This window comes from Lampetra planeri, chromosome 6, assembly GCF_965212315.1.
Source record: "Lampetra planeri chromosome 6, kcLamPlan1.2.h2, whole genome shotgun sequence".
Taxonomy (NCBI): domain Eukaryota; kingdom Metazoa; phylum Chordata; class Hyperoartia; order Petromyzontiformes; family Petromyzontidae; genus Lampetra; species Lampetra planeri.
Genome location: NC_136112.1, coordinates 3671814 through 3692619, shown reverse-complemented (window position 1 = coordinate 3692619; position 20806 = coordinate 3671814). Strand labels below are relative to the sequence as shown.

The 20806-nt window shown below is 47.9% G+C and overlaps 1 protein-coding gene across 1 annotated transcript in view; it reads right to left on the bottom strand.

The window, feature by feature from the left end:
* LOC144719418 (protein-tyrosine sulfotransferase 1-like) overlaps positions 1 to 19190 on the bottom strand; it is a 44815-nt gene extending 25625 nt beyond the window's left edge. The window contains exon 1 of the mRNA XM_078595316.1: positions 18641 to 19190. The gene's annotated coding sequence lies outside the window, so the exon portion shown is untranslated. The remainder of the gene's footprint in view (positions 1 to 18640) is intronic.
* Positions 19191 to 20806: the final 1616 nt, after the last annotated feature.

Genomic DNA, 20806 nt, shown 5'->3' with positions numbered 1-20806 from the left:
TGTGGGCTACTGTTGTCGTGTGTGCCGAGGTCAATGGGTCACCTCGGGGGGCCCCCCCCCCTCCAAGCTGTGGAATTCACTCCCCGTCCGATATTCAATCTGCACTGACTCCCTTGGTTTATTTAAATTCCGCATTAAGAAAATGTTTTTCCTTGAAGGCCTTTTCGCACTATTAATTTTGTGATGTGTTTTGGGAGCGTGGGATGGGGGGTAATCGTATCCGAGGTTAAATTATGAGCCTGCGTGCTTATATTAGGTTTTGGAATTGCGTTAGTTATGGAGGTGCTTGCTTTAGGATCTGTGCAGAGCCGTGCGACCTCTGGGTGAAGCGCGCTTTATCAGCGTGAATTATTATTCACGTTGATTCTAAACGTGGAGGGGAAAACCCGGAGGACCCGGAGATTTAAAAAAATCCACGCAACCACGGGGAGAGAGAGAGAGAGAGACGCGCAATCTCCAAACTTTTTTGTTTGACCCCGGAGTTGTCATGGAGCAGAATCGACCCCCGACCGGGGATCGAACTCTCAGCCTTCCGACAATTACGAGCCGCTCACTCCCACCAGCCGAGCCGCCCAGCCGCTTTGACAAGGAACACAGAGTAATAAGTTATTAGCCGTGTCGTGAAAGTTTGTCTGGAAATGCAAGTTTTAAAAGCGTGGAACTTCCCTCACTGTGGTTCTTCATCCATGGGGGAAGGGGGGGGTGTTCCTTGCTGCCCCACAATTGTGGCAGTGGCGTGGCTGAGCATGCGTTGATGAAATCGATTACAAATGTATTCCGACGCTGACGACACTGCGCGTATCGACGGTGCGTGCGAGCAGGAATCGTTCGTGAATATTCGTGGCTTTTCGAGATGTTTGTAGTTGTGAGCGTGCACTGGACCGCATTTCTACTCGACGCCGGCTTTGGAGCCTATGGCGGGCTAATAGAAACAGAATTTGGCATCGTAGGCAAATCACAATCAAAGAGAGCGCGATCACGAGAAAACGGCTTCTGTAATAAGCACTTCTTGTTGTTGTTGTTGTTGCAAATTGCACAAAGGCTGAGTTGATGCTTCACCGAGTTCCTCGTGCGACGTTCTTTGTGCGACGTGTTGCCAGCGAAGCGGACGACGACCTGCTGCTGGACACGGTGCCACGCGAGCCTCAAACGTGAAGAACGCGCGAGACGGGCAATGGACAAAAATCAAGGACGCAGAGCGCGGCCACACGCGGAGGAGACGAGACTCGAGACCGCAAAGTGATCGTCGTTTGCCAAAAATCGAATCACAAACAACCCCCCCCCCCCCTCGTCAATGCCAATTTGTATCAAATGGAGGTGGTAGGGGAGTGGTGGGGTGTGTGGGGGAGAATCGCAGGGGAGAGGGGCGAATTCGTGAGATGATCGCTGTTTAGAGACATTAAAAAGGGAAATGTCTCCGTGTGCCATGATGCTGTTTGGTGGTGATGGTGGTGTTGGTGTGTGACGTGGCCTCAAGGTGCACATGGCCTGGCACAAGCGTCGTGGTGACGTCACCGTCACTTAGTGGCGAATGGCGGTTGTTGTTGTTGTTATTTGTGAATTGTTGTTGGTAACTCTGTCTTGTGGTGTTTTCGTGTGGTGGTGGTGGTATGTTGTTATCGTTGTTGTGTGATGTTATTTATTAATTGATGTTGTTGCTGATGTGTTGGTTGTTTTTGTTGTTGCTATTGTGAGTTGTCGGTTGCTGCGTGTTGGTTGTTTGTTGTTGTGTGGTGGATGTTGTTGTTATTTGTCGGTTGTTGCGTGTTGGTTGTTGTGTGGTGGTTGTTGTTGTTGTTGTTTGTCGGTTGCTGCGTGTTGGTTGTTGATGTGTGGTGGTTGTTGTTATTTGTCGGCTGCTGCGTGTTGGTTGTTGATGTGTGGTGGTTGTTGTTGTTGTTTGTCGGTTGCTGCGTGTTGGTTGTTGATGTGTGGTGGATGTTGTTGTTATTTGTCGGCTGCTGCGTGTTGGTTGTTGATGTGTGGTGAATGTTGTTGTTATTTATCGGTTGCTGCGTGTTGGTTGTTGTTGTGTGGTGGATGTTGTTGTTATTTATCGGTTGCTGTGGGTTGGTTGTTGATGTGTGGTGGTTGTTGTTGTTATTTGTCGGCTGCTGCGTGTTGGCTGTTGTTGTTGTGCGGTGAATGTTGTTGTTGTTTGTGGGACCCGCAGAGGGAGGCGGCCGTCATCGATGTAGCCGAGCGGATTAATAATTGAAAGTGATTACGGCCCCATGAGAGATATGCTCTCCGACCAAATTAAATATTCATAACGAAAACATCCACGCAGCACGGAGTGGCGGACAGCCCTCGGGGGGCGGGGGGGTAGCCGTGAACCCCCACGGGTTCAAATCCAGGTCAAGGTCAAATCGGCCAAATCGACACCAGCGTCAGAGTCTATTTTCATCATTATCACTCCGTATCAGCCATCGTCGTCGTCATAAGCATCACTCATCAGCGTTACTACCCTCATCGTCGTCATTATCGTGATCAGCGCTATCCATCATCACCCTTAGAATCATCCTCACTGGATGTTTTTTATTTATGTACTGAGGTTCTCATTGTTTATTAATGTGATTCTCAATTGAAGGAAATTAACCCCCCCCCCCCCAAGTAAACCAGCAGAATCACGAGTAGAGTCCACGACATCTCATCCTCATGTGCAGTGCTGTCCTTCATAGGCGCTGGTTAATTGTTCTTCGATCAACAGAAAGGGGGTATAATTATGCATGCATGTTGAACTTCTTTCGCACCGTACGTAGCCAACCGTGCTAATCGGAGGTGCGGGGTGGCGATGATGATGATTGTGGTGATGGTGGTGAGAATGGCAGTAATAATGGTGGTGGTGGTGGTGGTGATGATGATGGTGGCGGTAATGATGATGATGGCGACAATGATGAAGATGATGGTGATAATGGTGGCGATGATGATGGTGATAATGGTGGCGATGATGATGGCGATAATGATGATGGTGGCGATGATGATAATGGCGATAATGATGATGATGGTAGCGATGATGATGATGATGGTGGCGATGATGATGATGGCAATAATGATGATGATGATGGTGGCGATGATGATGATTATGGTGGCGATGATGATGATGGTGGCGATGATGATGATGATGGCGAAAATGATGATGATGATGGTGGCGATGATGATGATGATGGCGATAATGATGATGGTGGCGATGACGATGATGATGATGGCGATAATGATGATGATGATAATGATGATGATGGTGGCGATGATGATGATGGTGGTCTGCGTATGCGCATGAGTTAAACCCGCAGCAGATGCCGTGGTTCTCTCTCTCCAGATCTCCCAGACACGCATGTGCTCCCTGCAGGGACGGGGGTGGGGGATGTGTCTGTCTGAAGCCCCCCCCCCCACTCACCATCATCACGGGAGCCATGGCCAGATTAAATGATGGATGTGCAAACGAAAAAATGAACAGCGGGACCGATGGGTGGATGAATTGCCATACAAGAGGGATAGGAGAGACACAATGATAAATCGGTAAACCTAACAGGAAAGATAAACGGATGAACGAAATGACACCCAGAGGGACGGACAGGCGGATGGGACAGACGAAGCTGGAATTATTTGTGATTCCTATTCCATCACCGGCCTTCTCCATCAGCCATCATTCCTTTTAGCGAATTCCATCTTTCAATTACAGCCAAAATGTCTCGGGTTTGCGTTTGTTCTGTGACCCACGTGCTCTCAGTGTCACTCCCAGCGTGCATCTCCCCGTGTTGCTGCTGTGTACCTTAAAAACTAAAATGTCCATATTATTTGTCAGTGTCCATGATTCCGTCGTTTTATGCAGTGGCTAATGGCCTGCTATGAGACATCTACACCTCATCTGTAATGGAGAGGAGCATGAGGGCATAGTTTAGACACCAGCCCTCTCGGTGTCTCTCTCCCTCTCTCTCGCTCAGGCTTTCGTCCGAGATAGCAGCGGCTTTGTCTCGTACAGTGGAGCTGCCCCGGGATAGACATGAGTCTGGAATTTCAAGTTCGAGTCCCCGATGTCCGTTCCCGTGCCTCATCTCTCTCTGTGATTAGAGCCCTCTTTGTGTTGCTGTGCACGAGTGGCTGAGATGGGATCCCTCAAGATTGCACGTGTGATAAGTTCAAATCTTGGCCAGAGTTAATTCAGGTAATCATCGTCATCACCATCATTAAGATCATCATCACCCCAATCGATTAAGATTAGATCTTCGTCATCTGCATCACTATCATCGCCCCATCAATCAACATCACCACGCCAATTCGTCATCAGCATCGTTTGCCAATCATCATCATCATCAAATTCATCACGATCGTAATTGTCTCATCACTCATCATTCACGACAATTTTATTTCAGGGACACTTTTTTCATTAATGTGGCTGTAAATTCCTGTTGCGACGAAATGGACGTCACGGTGGCTAGGAGATGTTAACTACCTCGGCAGGTATACAGGAGGTCGTGGGTTCCATCCCGACCCCGACGCCTGCTGCTGTATATTTGGAGTTTGTACGTTCTCCTCGTGGACGCGTGGATTTTTCTCCGGGTCCCCTGGTGTTTCCCTCCACATTTAAAATCAACGTGCGTTTATAGAGTATTTGGCTGCTATAAATTTCCGTGCGATAAGCCACTTCGTTGAGCTATAATTTAGCTCAGTGGGGCTTATCTGGTAAAAATTTGAAATAAAATAGTAAAGTTCCCCACCCCTGTGCGTCTTTAAACGTATGCACTTTTACTTTACAACTTTACGGGGATTGTTGTTTTAAAAAAACCACAAAAAAACTTGGCTTTCTTTTTTTTTACCAGATGTTGCCACATGATGAAGGAGGTTTGTTGCGCGGCTGTGTTTCTCATTTAGAGCGAAGTTCAACGTGACCACGTCTCACGACGCCGTGCAAGTCTAGGGGCCTTTTTAGATTATTTACTTACTAGCGGGAAGTACCCGGCGTTGCCCGGGAGAAAAAGACACACACACATCGACTTACACACACACAGATATGGACTCCTTTACTTATTATAATTTTCTTCAAAGGAGAAGAGAAAATGAGGCGATAGCGACAAAGGGTTTTTGCTGTGGGGGGGGGGGGCAGAGAGGACAAGCAGACGAGAGTGAGGAGCGAGAGAGAATCAGAATATTTATACTGGAGGAATCCGATAAGCTATAAAGCTCTTGGGGTAGAGATGACACGCAGATGAGACAGGAGTGAGGAAAGAGAGCGAATCAGAATATGTATTTACACTGGAGGAATCCGATGAGCTACAAAGATATATTTCACAGATGTCCCGTAGGGGTGGGTAAGAACGTTGCAGAGGCTGAGAATAAGTCAAAGGTCAAACAGCCACGATTTCTGGGATAGCAGGTGAGGGGGGGATTCATCAAGCACCTCCAAATTGGCACGGTTGGCCACGTACGGTGTGCGAAAGGTCAACATATAAGCAGTTAAATGACATCGAAACCCTAAATTATTTCATCATTTAAACTTTTCTGCAATGTATCTTCGAATAAGTCCAATTCTCTGCCATCTGCCACCTGTGATATGCAGAAGGACTATTTCCCGAAACGTCAGACATGGTATTTGTTTTTCTTTGAAGGGCCACCGGGTTGTTGACGAGCGTGTTGGAGTTGTCTGCCATCCGTCTACGCTGAATAATCAGAGACATTTCCTGCAACGTCAGCCTTCCATTCAATGAAAAGGGATGTACAACGTTATCGTAAATATGTTTAAAAATAATACTAATTTAACATGAGCGAGCGTTTTAGGTAAAACAATCCTCAAGATTGAAAAAAGGATTAGAAATGCGTCTGCTGACCCTTCTTTCGTATCCATTCTCTTCCCCGTCGCCCTCCTGCCCCCTCGCTAAAACCAAAACTGTTGCAACTTAACCGCGTAGCGAACCCGATCGTAGCCCCTAAAAGTTTTCGATCTCGTTCATTTGTCGACCGTATCTATACATGTGTGTGTGTGCATTACTCGTAGGAGGGGCGGAAATCTCCACGCCGTTATCGTACAAAGACAGACTCCGAAAAAAAAACCCATCCGTCCAAGGACCACGGAAAATGATTCGTCCTTGAATCCCGCCGTTGACAAACGCCACGGTGGCTGGGTGGCGGGCGGTATTTGTTCGGCCGGGTGAAATCTGTAGCGAACACAAAAAAAGTGGCCCAATTTGTTCTTTGGGAAAATTGCCTTCCCATCGCGAAGCGAGAGGCAGGCGCTTTGGTTGTTTTATTTTGTGTTGTAAAGAGCGGGACTTTAATAGGGGAGGGCGTAACGAGCGTCAACACTGGGGGGGTGGACAAATGTCTGTTCTGCAAAAGTCATTTCCAAGAAAGAGATATCTTTAATCCCAGGTTTCCTATCATAGCCTCTATGTAGAATACCACCATCTCCACTATACACACGACTGCTACCACCATCACTAACACCGCCATCATCACTACTACCACCATAACTACAACCACCAAAAACACGAATCCCATCACAACTATACAATCACAACCACTATATGCAAAATAACCATCACAAATGAACTTGCCATCATGAGCACTACCACCATCGCCACGATATAAATTCCCACTACCATTATCTCTGCCACCAACATTACCACAATCACCATCAGCACCACTAACGCCAATATCAACATTTCAACATCACCATCATTGCTACTGTCACCGTCATAATCACTACCACCACGCATCACCAATACCATCAACGCCACCACGACTACCACCATCATCACGCGACAATCCACCCACCGTCATCACTGTCACCACCACCACCACCACGATCCATCTCACCACGAGACGTAACTGCTACAATCGCAACTAACGTACCACCAGCAACCAGCACCACCGTCTCCATCCTCTCCGTGCGTCTCCAGGCGTAACTCACTGTACGAGGAAATATCTCTTCGCTAAAGCACAACACGCTCTCTTTGCGTTTGTGCTCCAAAGCATCAATCATCGATCGACTGTAGCGGCGGCAGCAGCGGCAGCAGCTTTACAAAAGTGTTGCTCACTCCGACAACATCACCACCGCTGCTATTCATCTCGCAATAAAATGCTATACCGTTGTATAAATTGTAACCATTATTCGTGCCACCATTAGTAGTCGTAGTGGTATTATTCATAATCAACGTAGTGGTATTATTGTCATCATCATCCCCGAGACTTTCGGCTCATGTCCAGGCGCTCCCTGCGTGGGTCGTGCTGCGTTTTTTCCGTCGGTCGCGTTTGTCCCCTCGAGTCTCCGCGCTGCGTTTCGCACCATTTTTGTTGTTGTTGTTTTTAATGTTCGCGTGCGTGGTTTGCGACGGTCATTTGCTTCAGATGTAAATTTGCAAGGAAGACGGCCTCCGCATTTCAAATTAGAGCACCACTTTGAGCATTCATGAAAGTGCCACCGAGCCAGTCAGTCTGGCTGCCCGCTGTCTCTCCTCTCTGGATTAGGGCGATTGCATAAAACGTTCGAATATTGCATTTGTAAATATATCTAGCGCATGCACATGTACACGGCCCGTCTGCAAACTCCACTGCTGGCTGAGGACCTACGCTACACCGTGGAGGCCGTGGGGGGTTATTTGACCATACTTCACCATGCTGGTCGTCATCGTCATCATCAGCCTTGATCAATCCACGGTTGGGTGAAGGCCCTCCCAAAAGCCCTCTGCCGTGGCATCCGGGACGCAACGATCTGACGAACGTACACGTGCGAGCCGGAATTCATCGCTCCATCTCCCACGAGTGTTGGAATTTTTCCGACTCGTTTTGAAACAAACGTCCTGCCGAATTCAAAATGCTCGGGCCAAAAAAACCCATCCGAGGACTCGACCAGCGAGCCCAGATACGTTAATGATTATCATAAAACATTGGGCTGAAAGGCAACAAAAACATCTCTATTTTTGGCTCAATACAAAAACGTTAAAACAAACACAGACCAAAGTTCGAGGCTTTTGGTTCATTATTCAAAAAAGTCACCCGTTGACTGCAGCGTGCTTTGACGGTAACGCCACACGTATTAAAATAGTTAAATTGACGGTTCCTTTGAATGAACTCCCTCGCTCGGTCTTACATGTCAAAGTACTGTATTTAAGATTTAAGTAATCTGTACAACGACAGGGTGAAAAACGAAATGACAATTTTCCATTTTTTGTATGATATCAAGCGACGAATAATTCTTAACACCTGCCAGTTGACTGGTAATGAGCAGCGACGACTTTCTCAGTTTAAATAAACGAGACCCTCCACTCCAACCCCCACAATGCCCAGCGGGAACTACGGTCAAACCAAGCTCCCGTCAGAGGTCGCAAACGGGTTTTGATTCCTTACCCGTACCCGGCCGCACCAGGGTCGCAAATGGGTACCCGTACCCGGCCGTACCCGTACCCTACCCGTACCCGACCTCTGGGATGAAGCCATGTTGCAGGCGCGGGTGGGTTGATTCTAGGAACTTGAATTGTGAGACTCTCCTCACAATTCAAGACGTTGCGAAATGAGTGACAAACAGTTACTCACCAGTGACTCACGGTCTACCCGTACCCGTACCCGGCCGCACCAGGGTCGCAAACGGGTACCCGTACCCGTATCCGGCTGGGTACGGGTAGCCGGGTATCGGGTAGGGTACGGGTATCGGGTACCCGGTTGCGACCTCTGGCTCCCGTAAGTCAACGCAATGTGCGGAGGCCTTCGTCCAGCAGTGGATTGACACAGGGCTGTACGTAATTTGTATCATTATTATTACTATATTCTTGGTTCTTTCGGTAAAGTCACGTAGAAGGGAAATAATAAAGTAATATAAATATCAAACAATACAAATTCTCACGACGTTTCGACTGCAACACAAGCAATTATCATCAGGTGTGACATTTTTTTGCTGTGGATTTCACACCTGATGATGATTGCTTGTGTTGCAATGTATTGCATACCACACCAGGTACTCGTTTGAGGTTGAGTCGACCTATGGGAGGCCCAGAAATGGTTCAAATAATCGTCACTGGTGTTGGCTTGTGAGTGGAAATCGAACTCCAGGTTCGTACAAAGGCACGCTAACCGCTGCACTACTATACAACTGGATGTACACTGTTAAATATATTTACATCGTTACATAAACACATATTACACACGTAATATGGATTTGAGGAGACCCCACAGGAAGAAGATAAATAGACATGAATAATAATAGATACAATATTAATTTAAAGAATACACAATTAAAGTGTTTTATTGCCAGTATTAAAATAGATGTAATTACCCTATGTGTCCTGACTTTTGGGCCACCCAGCATACATACATGACAAGGTACAGTACATACATACATGAGGTACACAAATCGTGGAATTTCCTTGCCAGTGGTGCACAAGTTAACAAATCCCAATTCCAAGCATTTCACCTTTTTCAATGCCTTACAATTGCAAGATTTAAATTTTAAAAAAAGAGGCCAATCTTTTTCTCCAGCCTGAAGGGCCGCGACCAAAAACGTTATTCATTGTCCCTGTTGAAAGGCGGCCGTTAATGGGCGAGTCATGTAAATATACACACACACACGGCAATGACAAGCACAAGGAGGTATTTGACACACAAATGAATTCCCGACAAGCCGAGCGTGAAATCTATCACGCCGCTAAATCAAAGTTCGCAAGATGTGACCTTGTGAAAAAACAATATCAAACACGGCTCTCTTCCCCCCGCCACCCACTACAATATATGACGATTGTACCATAGAAGCACCACGGGGTGAGGTAAAGGATCCGTTTGGAGATCTGACAGAACGGTGTGCCAAACGGACCGCGATAGGCATTTTTCATATACATTTCAAATTGAATACGAATTTCGTTATGACTGCTTTTTGTGTTTAGTTTGTTGTCCTTCGCCCGCACCTCTGGTTCAAGTTCAAGTTCATGTATTAGGTATAGCCCTGTGAGCCATTCGGCTCTTGAACCGGGTGCAACCGCAACAAACAAAAAACAAAAACATGAACAAAAAACATCTTAAAGTGAATATGTGACTAAGTGCAAACAGAAAATCAAAGAAAAGACAGCAAAATATTGCAGAAAAAAACACCGCACACCAACGCTGTGTGCAAAAATCCCAGTGGGATGCAAGTCAAACAACAACAACAACCATAAGACAACTTAGATTAAGGCCATCAGTCTAACTCTGTACTACAACGTACGGTGCCAAAGAAGTTCAACATACATCAGTGTTCTTCATTGCAAGGCCCAGGGGCCACTGGCGGTCCCTGGTGGCCTTTTGTGTGGCCCCTGACGTGCCGCCCTGACAACACACAAATGTGAAAACACCCCACCACCATCATCGTCGTCGTGCTGTCGAACCCCAATGGTTTCAAATGTGTGGCGACCTCGCAACATTGATGTCTTATCGGCAAAAAGTGGCCCCCTCCTGTAAATTAGTGAACACTGACATAAATGCATCGGACATCTGAAAATTGCCTTGAAGTGGCCTTTTTTATCCTTTACACAGTAGGGGGCGCACCTTCTAACACGCTCTGCTATGAGATTGTCGCATAGCAAAAATTACATAATTTTTTCCAATTCTCGGAGCTGGAAACGTAGCAAAATTTACGTGACAAACCAAATTTAAGGTAATGTGTGTTTTGATGCAGTCACTGATAACCGGTCTGATACCATCAACTCGCTTACGCTTGAGACTCAGATTTTAATCGCGGGTGGCTGAGATCCGGATTTAAACCCGGCTTCTCAGCGAACAATGCACAAACACAAGTCTTATCATCAACTCAAAGCAACTTGAAATCTGATGCCAATTACGGGTTGGTGACATCATTACGAACCTCGTCAGAGGCTTTACTTTCACATTGGACATTGTGGGTTCCTGGTAGACTGGAATAGGCACATGAATAGTAGCTACAGCCACAGTGAGAGGTACGGTGGATGCGGTGTGTTGGGTGTGGATATATTTTCCCAGACATTGACCCAGACAGACCCGGCAAACAAAAATTAAGCTCTGATTTTCTTCTCTACAGTAACTGCTGAAGCCACAGTGCCATGGGCCTTTGGCCAAAGTGAGAGTTTACATTCGCATCAAATCCCTATCACTCACGATTATCACCAGTTCCCCCTCAAATATTCAATTTCGCAATGACACACCGCGCTATAACTACTATTGTCATTACAAGAGACAGAGTTAACTTGATCACGTACATGTTTTAATGTACCAACAATCACAATCGTATATACAGCTGGTCATGATTGTCTAAGGAGTGAGTGATGTCAATTGCAATAATGTTGTAGCTAAAAAGGCCAGAAAACTTAAACGTAGCTCAAATAATCTGGGAAACGCCGTGTCTGGTGTGCCCGGGAGATAAAGAAGCACCGCTAACAATTGGCATGCAAAGCCTGGCAGCGATGCTGTGAGATTAACATCGGAGCTGGTGGAACTGTAATAACACGTGATGTGATATCTGGACGTGCGACGGCTCCGGGTGTAGGTCGGGTGTGCGATTAGAGCAGTCGACTTTATATTCTTAGGTTGGTTTTTTTTCGGTAAAGTCACGTAGGTAAAATAAAATTAAATTGAAATTAATAAAAGTTACATTTTAAAAAATATTTTATTTTAATTTTACTTTTATTAATTTAAAATTTTAAAAAGAAATTTACCTACGTGACTTTACCGAAATAAAAAAAACCTAAGAATATGAATCCTTGCAGTCACGAAAGCTTCAAATCTACAGTCGACTTTATTCGAGAACAAGCATCAGGCAGCTTTGCGTGCTCTCACATACCCCGCTGGTGTAACGTGATTCACATGGGCCCTACAGCAAGGAATTAAATTGGGTTCCAACTCGTCCCTCCCCAACCCCTGTCCAAATTCTCCCATCTTCATAGCCTGGCATCTCGGCATCTACGACGCTTGGTGACCCCCCTGCCCTCCCAGCCGCTCACTCTGTGCACTTGCTCTGCCAGCACACTCGATAGCTACCTCACTCATCGAGCCGCTTCGATAGCCAACCCTCGAGAAATCTAACCAAGAGTCGCCGACAGAGCCTCCAGCAGCGTGTGTATCCGTCGGCGAGCCAAGCATTAGTCGTCTGTGTTCAAGCCGAGGGCATTGACTTGTCGCAGGGAAAGGCGCACACAAATGGCTGGAAATGTCAGCGGTGGATGTCGCGAAACACGACAGAGACATTTTCTTGGTTCTTTCGGTAAAGTCACGTAGAATGGAAATAATAAAATGATAAAAATTAAACATAATAAAATAATTCTCACGACGTTTCGGCCACAACGCAAGCAGCCGTACTCAGGTGGAGAACGGGTCTGTCGAGAAGACAGAGTGTGAATGCTGTGACTCTGTCTTCTCGACAGACCTGTTCTCCACCTGAGGACGGCTGCTTGCGTTGTGGCCGAAACGTCGTGAGAATTATTTTATTATATTTTTTTATTATTATTATTATTTTATTATTTGCATTCTACGTGACTTTACCGAAAGAACGAAGAAGATGAATCCCTGCAGTCACGAAAGCTTTAAATCGAAACGACAGAGACAATTGTGATGTCCGTGACCAGTTGAAGAACCGATACAAATCTGAGCGGTCATTGTTGGTGCGAGGGCCACGTCCAACGCCGTGCGTAGTTTGACTCCGAGGGAGACTCTAGCCATCGCTAGGAGGTTTTTTGCCGGACTCCTCGGGACTCGCGACTGCTGCTCTGGTGACGCTCGGTCGCATTTGTCGGTCGCATTTGTAGGATGCGAACGCATTCATTGCCGCGGAGGTTAAAATGACACCACAGCCGTCTCTTGTCTGCCAGCATCTCGCTCCACGCGCTCGCCAAGCCGTACCGAATTAAGAGGCTGGCTGCCGACATTACCAAAACCCCCTTTTGCCTCGTAACAATTTTCGAAGTCAAAATTGGGTCAGTAAAAAAAAATTGGAGTGGTTTTTTGTTTTTGTTGTTATAATTGGTTTTTGTTATACAGCGATATTAGCCGCTTTGAAAATCAGTATGCTCTAAAGGGGCCTAAGGGTCAGCAGCCTATTGCTACAAATCGGTCGATTTGGCGGCGGTTATGACGCATGTGAGATGTGGGCTTTGGGGGAAATGGGTCACGAAGCTTTATTTTTGCTTTCAAATTGAAACACCGCAGGAGACCGCTGCACGTCCGTATATTACGCACACGACCAACGACCCAGATCGCTCTCGCAAAAACGAAACGATCCTTGATCGCTTGCGTCCTCGCCTGGCGAAGCAAGTCGCCCTTGAACTTCACATCAACGAGGAGGCATTCCGACCCAAAATCTGAAGCTCAACAGAAGCGATACCCGATCGTAGCGTCGATATGAGAAACTCGAGTTTACGATATATGGGTCGCTGCCAGTAGATGAATCTGGGCACGCGAGTGAAGTTCAGCCGGGACTTGTGCCAGGTAAACTTGTGCCAGGTAAACTGGTGCCAGGTGCCGTGGGTGTCCGCGGTGGCAAGCGTGGTTTGGCTACCTGTGTGCCTGGCTGGCTGGCCGCACTGGGTGCGGTGTGGTGTGGCAGCGCTTCTCGAGGCCGTGCAAAGACCTTGAAATGTTGAAGGAGATCGCTGCTGGGCAATGAACAATGTCCACGTGTTGTGTTTACAGTTCATTCTGGGTTTGACTCGCTATGGCGCTTTGGAATATCGGAAACAAAGAAGGGGCATTTCTATGCAAATAACTCTCTAAATTTGAAATCCAACTTTATATTTGCTCTTAAATTGTAACGTTACTTACATTTCAGGAATCAATATTGTGAAGCTTTTTGTTGTTGAACCTGGGCCTACGAGCGTTTACATTGGGAGGTTCTCAAGGTTTGCCGAATGTAAATCTACAATCGGATTTTTGAAAACTCAATATTTTGTGCGAACATAAAACGACAGCGATAACGCGCATCGGAAGTGCAGTCCATTTTTAAAAGGGTTGTGACGCCAACGCTATGACTGTGCAGTTGTAACTGGGTTCCAAATTGATGTCGTTAATAACAATGACAACTTGTACAGCGCCGAAACGAGGCAAGCCATTACAGGGGCGCATTGATCCTGTGACACGAGATAACGCGGGTAGGGTTTGTCGAGCCCACACTGCCTCATTTCGCGTGGCGCACGCCCGTACTAATCCAGCACGGTGGACGCAGCCAGGGTTGGTGCATCGCACAAATGCCGCGCAACTCTCTTCTCTGTGGGTGCCGTCGAGATGGCACACCCGAGGATAGAGTGTTGCCCCCTCGCACAGGTGGGGTTTCTCTGGGTGCTCCAGTTTCCTCCCACATGCAAGCACTCATTAATCGATCTTGATTCGAAGCTTTCGTGACTGCAGGAATCCATACTCTTTGGTTCTTTCGGTAAAGTCACGTAGTTTATTTTATTTCTAACTACGTGACTTTACCGAGAGAACCAAAGAGTATACTCATTAATTGGCCTGAAAACACTTTACTATATACAGAGGACTGCAGAGCTTGGAGGGGGGGGGGTTGGCGTTAGGTCGCCACCTAGCTGCTGCCTTCCTGCACCTCCAATTAGCACGTTTAGCTACGTACGGTGTGAAAGAAGTTCATTATACGCACATTGTCCGTGGTTCCTCATGCCTCAGAGTCCTTCTCTCTCTCTCTCTTCCAGAGCGAATTAATTTTGTGCGGCGCGTTTCCAATCTTCTTTAGATTTTAGTTTAAACGCACCCCGTCTCATCCGGTCTCAGAAGCTCAACAGAGACGCATGCACGTATGTTGAACTTCTTTCGTATGTAGCTAACCGTGCTAATTGGAGGTGCGGGGGGAAGGACAACAAACTAAACACAAAAATCACTTTGAAGACTCTGGTTTGTATTTGAATGCGAGACTGCCTGGGAATGCCAGGTGCTACAGGTTTGGGCTATGCCGTGCAGCAGTGGTCAGTCGATGGCGGCAATACAGCGACGGTTTCCATTCGGAGAGTAATTCATGAGTTTGCGTTGAATCAATCTCCGTGGAGCTCAGGGTGCCGAGCCCTCTCATAGGTGTGCGGTTCTCAACGGGCACTCAGATGTTCTCCCACATGCCCCCCCTGACTCAATGGAATTGGCGAAACATTCCAATGCAGGACCTGCCTGCATGCAAAAATAGCACCAACTCAGTGAAGCTTTCCTGGATACACTGTACTGTATAAAGGAATTCTTGGTTTTTTTTATATATATAAACCAGTCTTCAGCCAGGGGGCCAGTAATATTCTGTTAACGTTTAAAAACATTGTGTTTTCTTCATAGTTTGCAAACCTTCTGTGTAAGATCGATTAACACCACGACCACTTAATCTTGAATATCATAAATCACCTTCGCCCATGGTCAATCCACTGCTGAATGATAGCCTTCCCAAGCCATTGCCATCACTCGTGATCACGCGATGTAACAATCTTCCTAGCACCTGCATGTAGACCACATTACATCAATAATTTCTCCCCAAAATCTACAACTTTTAGCCTTCAGCACAACATTCTTACGTTGTACAAGATGTCACGGTATGTTTTGCATTCAAAGAGGATCAACTCAAAACACAAAGAACTTTTAACTTGTGGCTATACCCCACAGCTTGCGTGTTCGAGGACGATCATAGTTCGCCATGCTGGTCAGTGTGGCCTGCTAAAGGTGAGCGGGTCAGGACCGGTTCAGATGTCTGTCACTCGTCCACTGCTATCAGCTGTGGCCAGGGACTTGAATTGACCGGGTTCGTTCAGAGGGCAGAACGCGACACCGCAGCACCTCCACTCCCCTCCTTTACGGGGACTCTGATACTCACGAACCAGTTAGGTTCCAGAGGATCTGTTCGTAAGTCGATTTGCTCGTAAGTCCCAACTTCCCTCCCGTCGAGTCCAAACGTCTTGTACGGCGTGTACACTAAACACGGGGAATGGCTTTCAAAGTTGTATAATCTCCGGTAGATGTAGATGCCGCTGGGTTTTCACGTTCTGCAGATGTAGATGCCACCACCGGCATCTATTGCGCGGCGGTTGAACTTACGACTCTCGGTTTTGAACAAGCAACTGGACATACGGACAGGTTTGTTCGTATCTCTGCACATTCGTAAGTCGAGTGTTTGTAAGTAGAGACGTCGCTGTATCTCGATGTGCGTGTGTTTATGTCACTGTTACGACTAACACGCCATCCAGTAGCTAGAGAGCTTACGTGCACCTATGCCTAATTTTTTTTCATTTTTACATTTGCATTGTATGTACAGTATACATATGTGGAACTTCTTTCGCACCGTACGTAGCCAACGGCCGTTAAATAGTCCCGCAGCTTTCCTTAAGGAGAACCCTGTGTACTCGTTCTCTATAAACAAAAAAAATAATCTATACAACGGAATCAAAATAAACGTACAATGCAAAGCGATCTATTTACACCAGAAAAGCCTCGCCAAGTCTCAAAACTCGGGGTTTGCTGTTGTTTTTTTGTGCGTTCCGTTCATTGTCCTTCCCCCGCACCCCCACCCCACGGTTGGCCACGTACGGTGCGAAAGAAGTTCGACGTTCCATACGAGACTCCTTCGCAAGGAGGGTCCCAACAATGCAATGTCTGGCTGTCGCCTGATGAAGCTAGTTGTAATTACTGGCGAAATGTCGTACTCAGATTGTAAATGTTGTGGCTTGGTTCTCCAACACAACCGGTGTAGTGCTGTACGAGTGACGAATTGGCCACGTTCTGTTTGCGTGACAACCCTTACTAGTTGGCTGTGTCGGGTGGTGGCGGGTTTAACGACACATTTAGAAATTTGCGCGATCTAACCCAAAACAAACTCTATTATGAATGCAATGTTTATGCGATTCGGTCAACATCATCAGAATGACGGCTTATAGCTCAGAAGAAGTGACACACACGTGTTACTGTAAAGGCACACATGCACAGAGCGCATGGCATGTCTCTGCACATGCAAACACAACACGTGTTTTAGTTCATCGGCCCCTTGACCCTCGGGACCAATGCCATGTATGCACGTTGAACTTCTTTCGCGCCGTACGTAGCCAACCTTGCTCATCTCAGGTGTCATCCAGTAGCATTTGCTTTAAGTAATCAAAACTCCGGACCGGTGTGCGACCGTCTGGGTCTGGTTATCAGCAGAGTCAGGCTTTGTTGTAGCAAATGCTGCCGGGCCACCAGATGTTATTGACCAGAGCACTTCATCTGAACAATTGGGATCCTGTTCAACGCAAGATACACCATCATCTAAGTGTGTGTGGTGTGTGTGTGTGTGGTGTGTCTGCTGGGTGTGTATGCTGTGTGTGGTGTGTGTGTGCTGTGTGTGTGCGGTGTGTGTGGTATGTGTGTGTTGTGTGTGTGGTGTGTGCTGTGTTGGTGTGCGTGCTGTGTGTGTGTGGTGTGTGTGTGCTGTGTGTATGGTGTGTGCAGTATGTGGGTGTGTGCTGTATGTGGTGTGTGTGCTGTGTGTGGTGTGTGTGCTGTGTGGTATGTGTGTGTGTTGTATGTATTTGTGTGTGGTGTGTGCTGTATATGATGTGTGTGCTGTGTGGTATGTGTGTGTGTGTGTTGTGTGTGTTGTGTGTGTGGGGTGTGTGTGGTATGTGTGTGTGGTGTGTGTGTGTGTGGTGTATGTGTGAGGTGTGTGTGGTGGGGTGTGTGTGATGTGGTGTATGTGTGCGTGGTGTATGTGTGTGTGTGCTGTATGTGTGTGTGTGGTGTGCTGTGTGGTGTGTGTGTGGTGTGCTGTGTATGTGTGTGGTGTGTGTGGTGTATGTGTGTGTGTGTTGTGTGTGTGGTGTGTGTGTATGTGTGTGTGGTATGTGTGTGCTGTGTGTGTGTGCTGTGTGTGTGTGCTGTGTGTGTGGTATGTGTGTGGTGTGTGTGTATGTGTGTGCTGTGTGTGTGTGTGTGGTGTATGTGTGTGGAGTGTGTGTGCGGTATGTGTGTGCGGTATGTGTGTGTGCTGTGTGTGTTGTGTGTGTGGTTTGTGTGTGTGCTATGTGTGTGTGGTGTGTGTGTGTGCTGTGGTGTGTGTGCTGTGTATGTGTGTGTGGTGTGTGTGTGATGTATGTGTGTGTGGTGTGTGTGTGGTATGTGTGTGTGTGGTATGTGTGTGTGTGTGTTCTGTGTTTGTGCTGTGTGTGTGGTATGTGTGTATTTGTGTGTGGTGTGCTGTGTGTGTGCTGTGTGTGTGCTGTCTGGTGTATGTGTGTGTGGGGTGTGTGTGGTGTGTGTGTGTATGCTGTGTGTGTGTGCTGTGTGTGTGTGGTGTGTGTGGTGTGTGTGTGGTGTGTGTGGGGTGTGTGTGGTGTGTGTGTGTGCTGTGTTTGTGTAGTGTGTGTGTGTGGTATGTGTGTGTGCTGTGTGTGTGTGGTATGTGTGTGTGCTGTGTGTGTGTGTGTGGTGTGTGTGGTGTGTGTGGGGTGTGTGTGTGCTGTGTGGTGTGTGTGTGTGTGGTGTGTGTGGGGTGTGTGTGTGCTGTGTGGTATGTGTGCTGTGTGGTGTGTGTGGTGTATGTGTGTGCTGTATGTGGTGTGTGTGGTGTGTATGTGTGTGGTGTGTGTATATGTGCTGTGTGTGTTCTGTGTGTGTGCTGTATGTGTGTGCTGTGTGTGGTGTGTACATGTGTGTGTGGTGTGTGTGCTGTGTGTGTGGTATGTGTGTGTGTGGCGGACACACCTACCGGTCAGTGAACAGACTCCATCTATCCGGACCAGCGGAGCAGCATCCAAAGAATCACCTCCAGGGCTTCGGTGCGTACAGACGGGACTGATGATGATGACGATACTGCTGCTGCTGATGATGATGCTGCTGATGATGATGATGACGAAGACTACGAAGCCCTCTCCTGTCCTCCCGTCCTCACGGGCAAGATCGAAGGAGGCTGTCCACTCAGCTCCTCGGCATCCCCACACTCGGTGGAGCAATCCTCGGCGTGACCACCACCCCCACCCCCCCGAACCTCCCGCTCGCTCCCAGCCACAATCAGCAGCCCTCTCCTCTGCTCGCCCGGCAGGCGAAACGAAAGCAAAAATGAAGACGTGCGTTCGAATGTATGTGTGTGTGCGTGTTCGTATAGTGTGTGGTGTGTGTACGTGTGGTGGTGGTGTGTGGTGGTGGTGTGTGGTGGTGGTGTGTGTTAGTGTGTGGTGTGTGTGTGGTGGTGGTGGTGTGTGCCTGTACGTGTGGTGGTGGTGTGTGTGTGTGGTGGTGGTCTGTGTGTGGTGGTGTGTGTGGTGTGCTGTGTGGTGTGTGTGTGGTGTGCTGTGTATGTGTGTGGTGTGTGTGGTGTATGTGTGTGTGTGTTGTGTGTGTGGTGTGTGTGTATGTGTGTGTGGTATGTGTGTGCTGTGTGTGTGTGCTGTGTGTGTGTGCTGTGTGTGTGGTATGTGTGTGGTGTGTGTGTATGTGTGTGCTGTGTGTGTGTGTGTGGTGTATGTGTGTGGAGTGTGTGTGCGGTATGTGTGTGCGGTATGTGTGTGTGCTGTGTGTGTTGTGTGTGTGGTTTGTGTGTGTGCTATGTGTGTGTGGTGTGTGTGTGTGCTGTGGTGTGTGTGCTGTGTATGTGTGTGTGGTGTGTGTGTGATGTATGTGTGTGTGGTGTGTGTGTGGTATGTGTGTGTGTGGTATGTGTGTGTGTGTGTTCTGTGTTTGTGCTGTGTGTGTGGTATGTGTGTATTTGTGTGTGGTGTGCTGTGTGTGTGCTGTGTGTGTGCTGTCTGGTGTATGTGTGTGTGGGGTGTGTGTGGTGTGTGTGTGTATGCTGTGTGTGTGTGCTGTGTGTGTGTGGTGTGTGTGGTGTGTGTGTGGTGTGTGTGGGGTGTGTGTGGTGTGTGTGTGTGCTGTGTTTGTGTAGTGTGTGTGTGTGGTATGTGTGTGTGCTGTGTGTGTGTGGTATGTGTGTGTGCTGTGTGTGTGTGTGTGGTGTGTGTGGTGTGTGTGGGGTGTGTGTGTGCTGTGTGGTGTGTGTGTGTGTGGTGTGTGTGGGGTGTGTGTGTGCTGTGTGGTATGTGTGCTGTGTGGTGTGTGTGGTGTATGTGTGTGCTGTATGTGGTGTGTGTGGTGTGTATGTGTGTGGTGTGTGTATATGTGCTGTGTGTGTTCTGTGTGTGTGCTGTATGTGTGTGCTGTGTGTGGTGTGTACATGTGTGTGTGGTGTGTGTGCTGTGTGTGTGGTATGTGTGTGTGTGGCGGACACACCTACCGGTCAGTGAACAGACTCCATCTATCCGGACCAGCGGAGCAGCATCCAAAGAATCACCTCCAGGGCTTCGGTGCGTACAGACGGGACTGATGATGATGACGATACTGCTGCTGCTGATGATGATGCTGCTGATGATGATGATGACGAAGACTACGAAGCCCTCTCCTGTCCTCCCGTCCTCACGGGCAAGATCGAAGGAGGCTGTCCACTCAGCTCCTCGGCATCCCCACACTCGGTGGAGCAATCCTCGGCGTGACCACCACCCCCACCCCCCCGAACCTCCCGCTCGCTCCCAGCCACAATCAGCAGCCCTCTCCTCTGCTCGCCCGGCAGGCGAAACGAAAGCAAAAATGAAGACGTGCGTTCGAATGTATGTGTGTGTGCGTGTTCGTATAGTGTGTGGTGTGTGTACGTGTGGTGGTGGTGTGTGGTGGTGGTGTGTGGTGGTGGTGTGTGTTAGTGTGTGGTGTGTGTGTGGTGGTGGTGGTGTGTGCCTGTACGTGTGGTGGTGGTGTGTGTGTGTGGTGGTGTGTGTGTGGTGGTCTGTGTGTGGTGGTGTGTGTGTGGTGTCTGTGTACGTGTGGTGGTGGTGTGTGTGTGGTGGTGGTGTGTGTGTGTGTGTGGTGGTGTGTGTGTGGTGGTGGT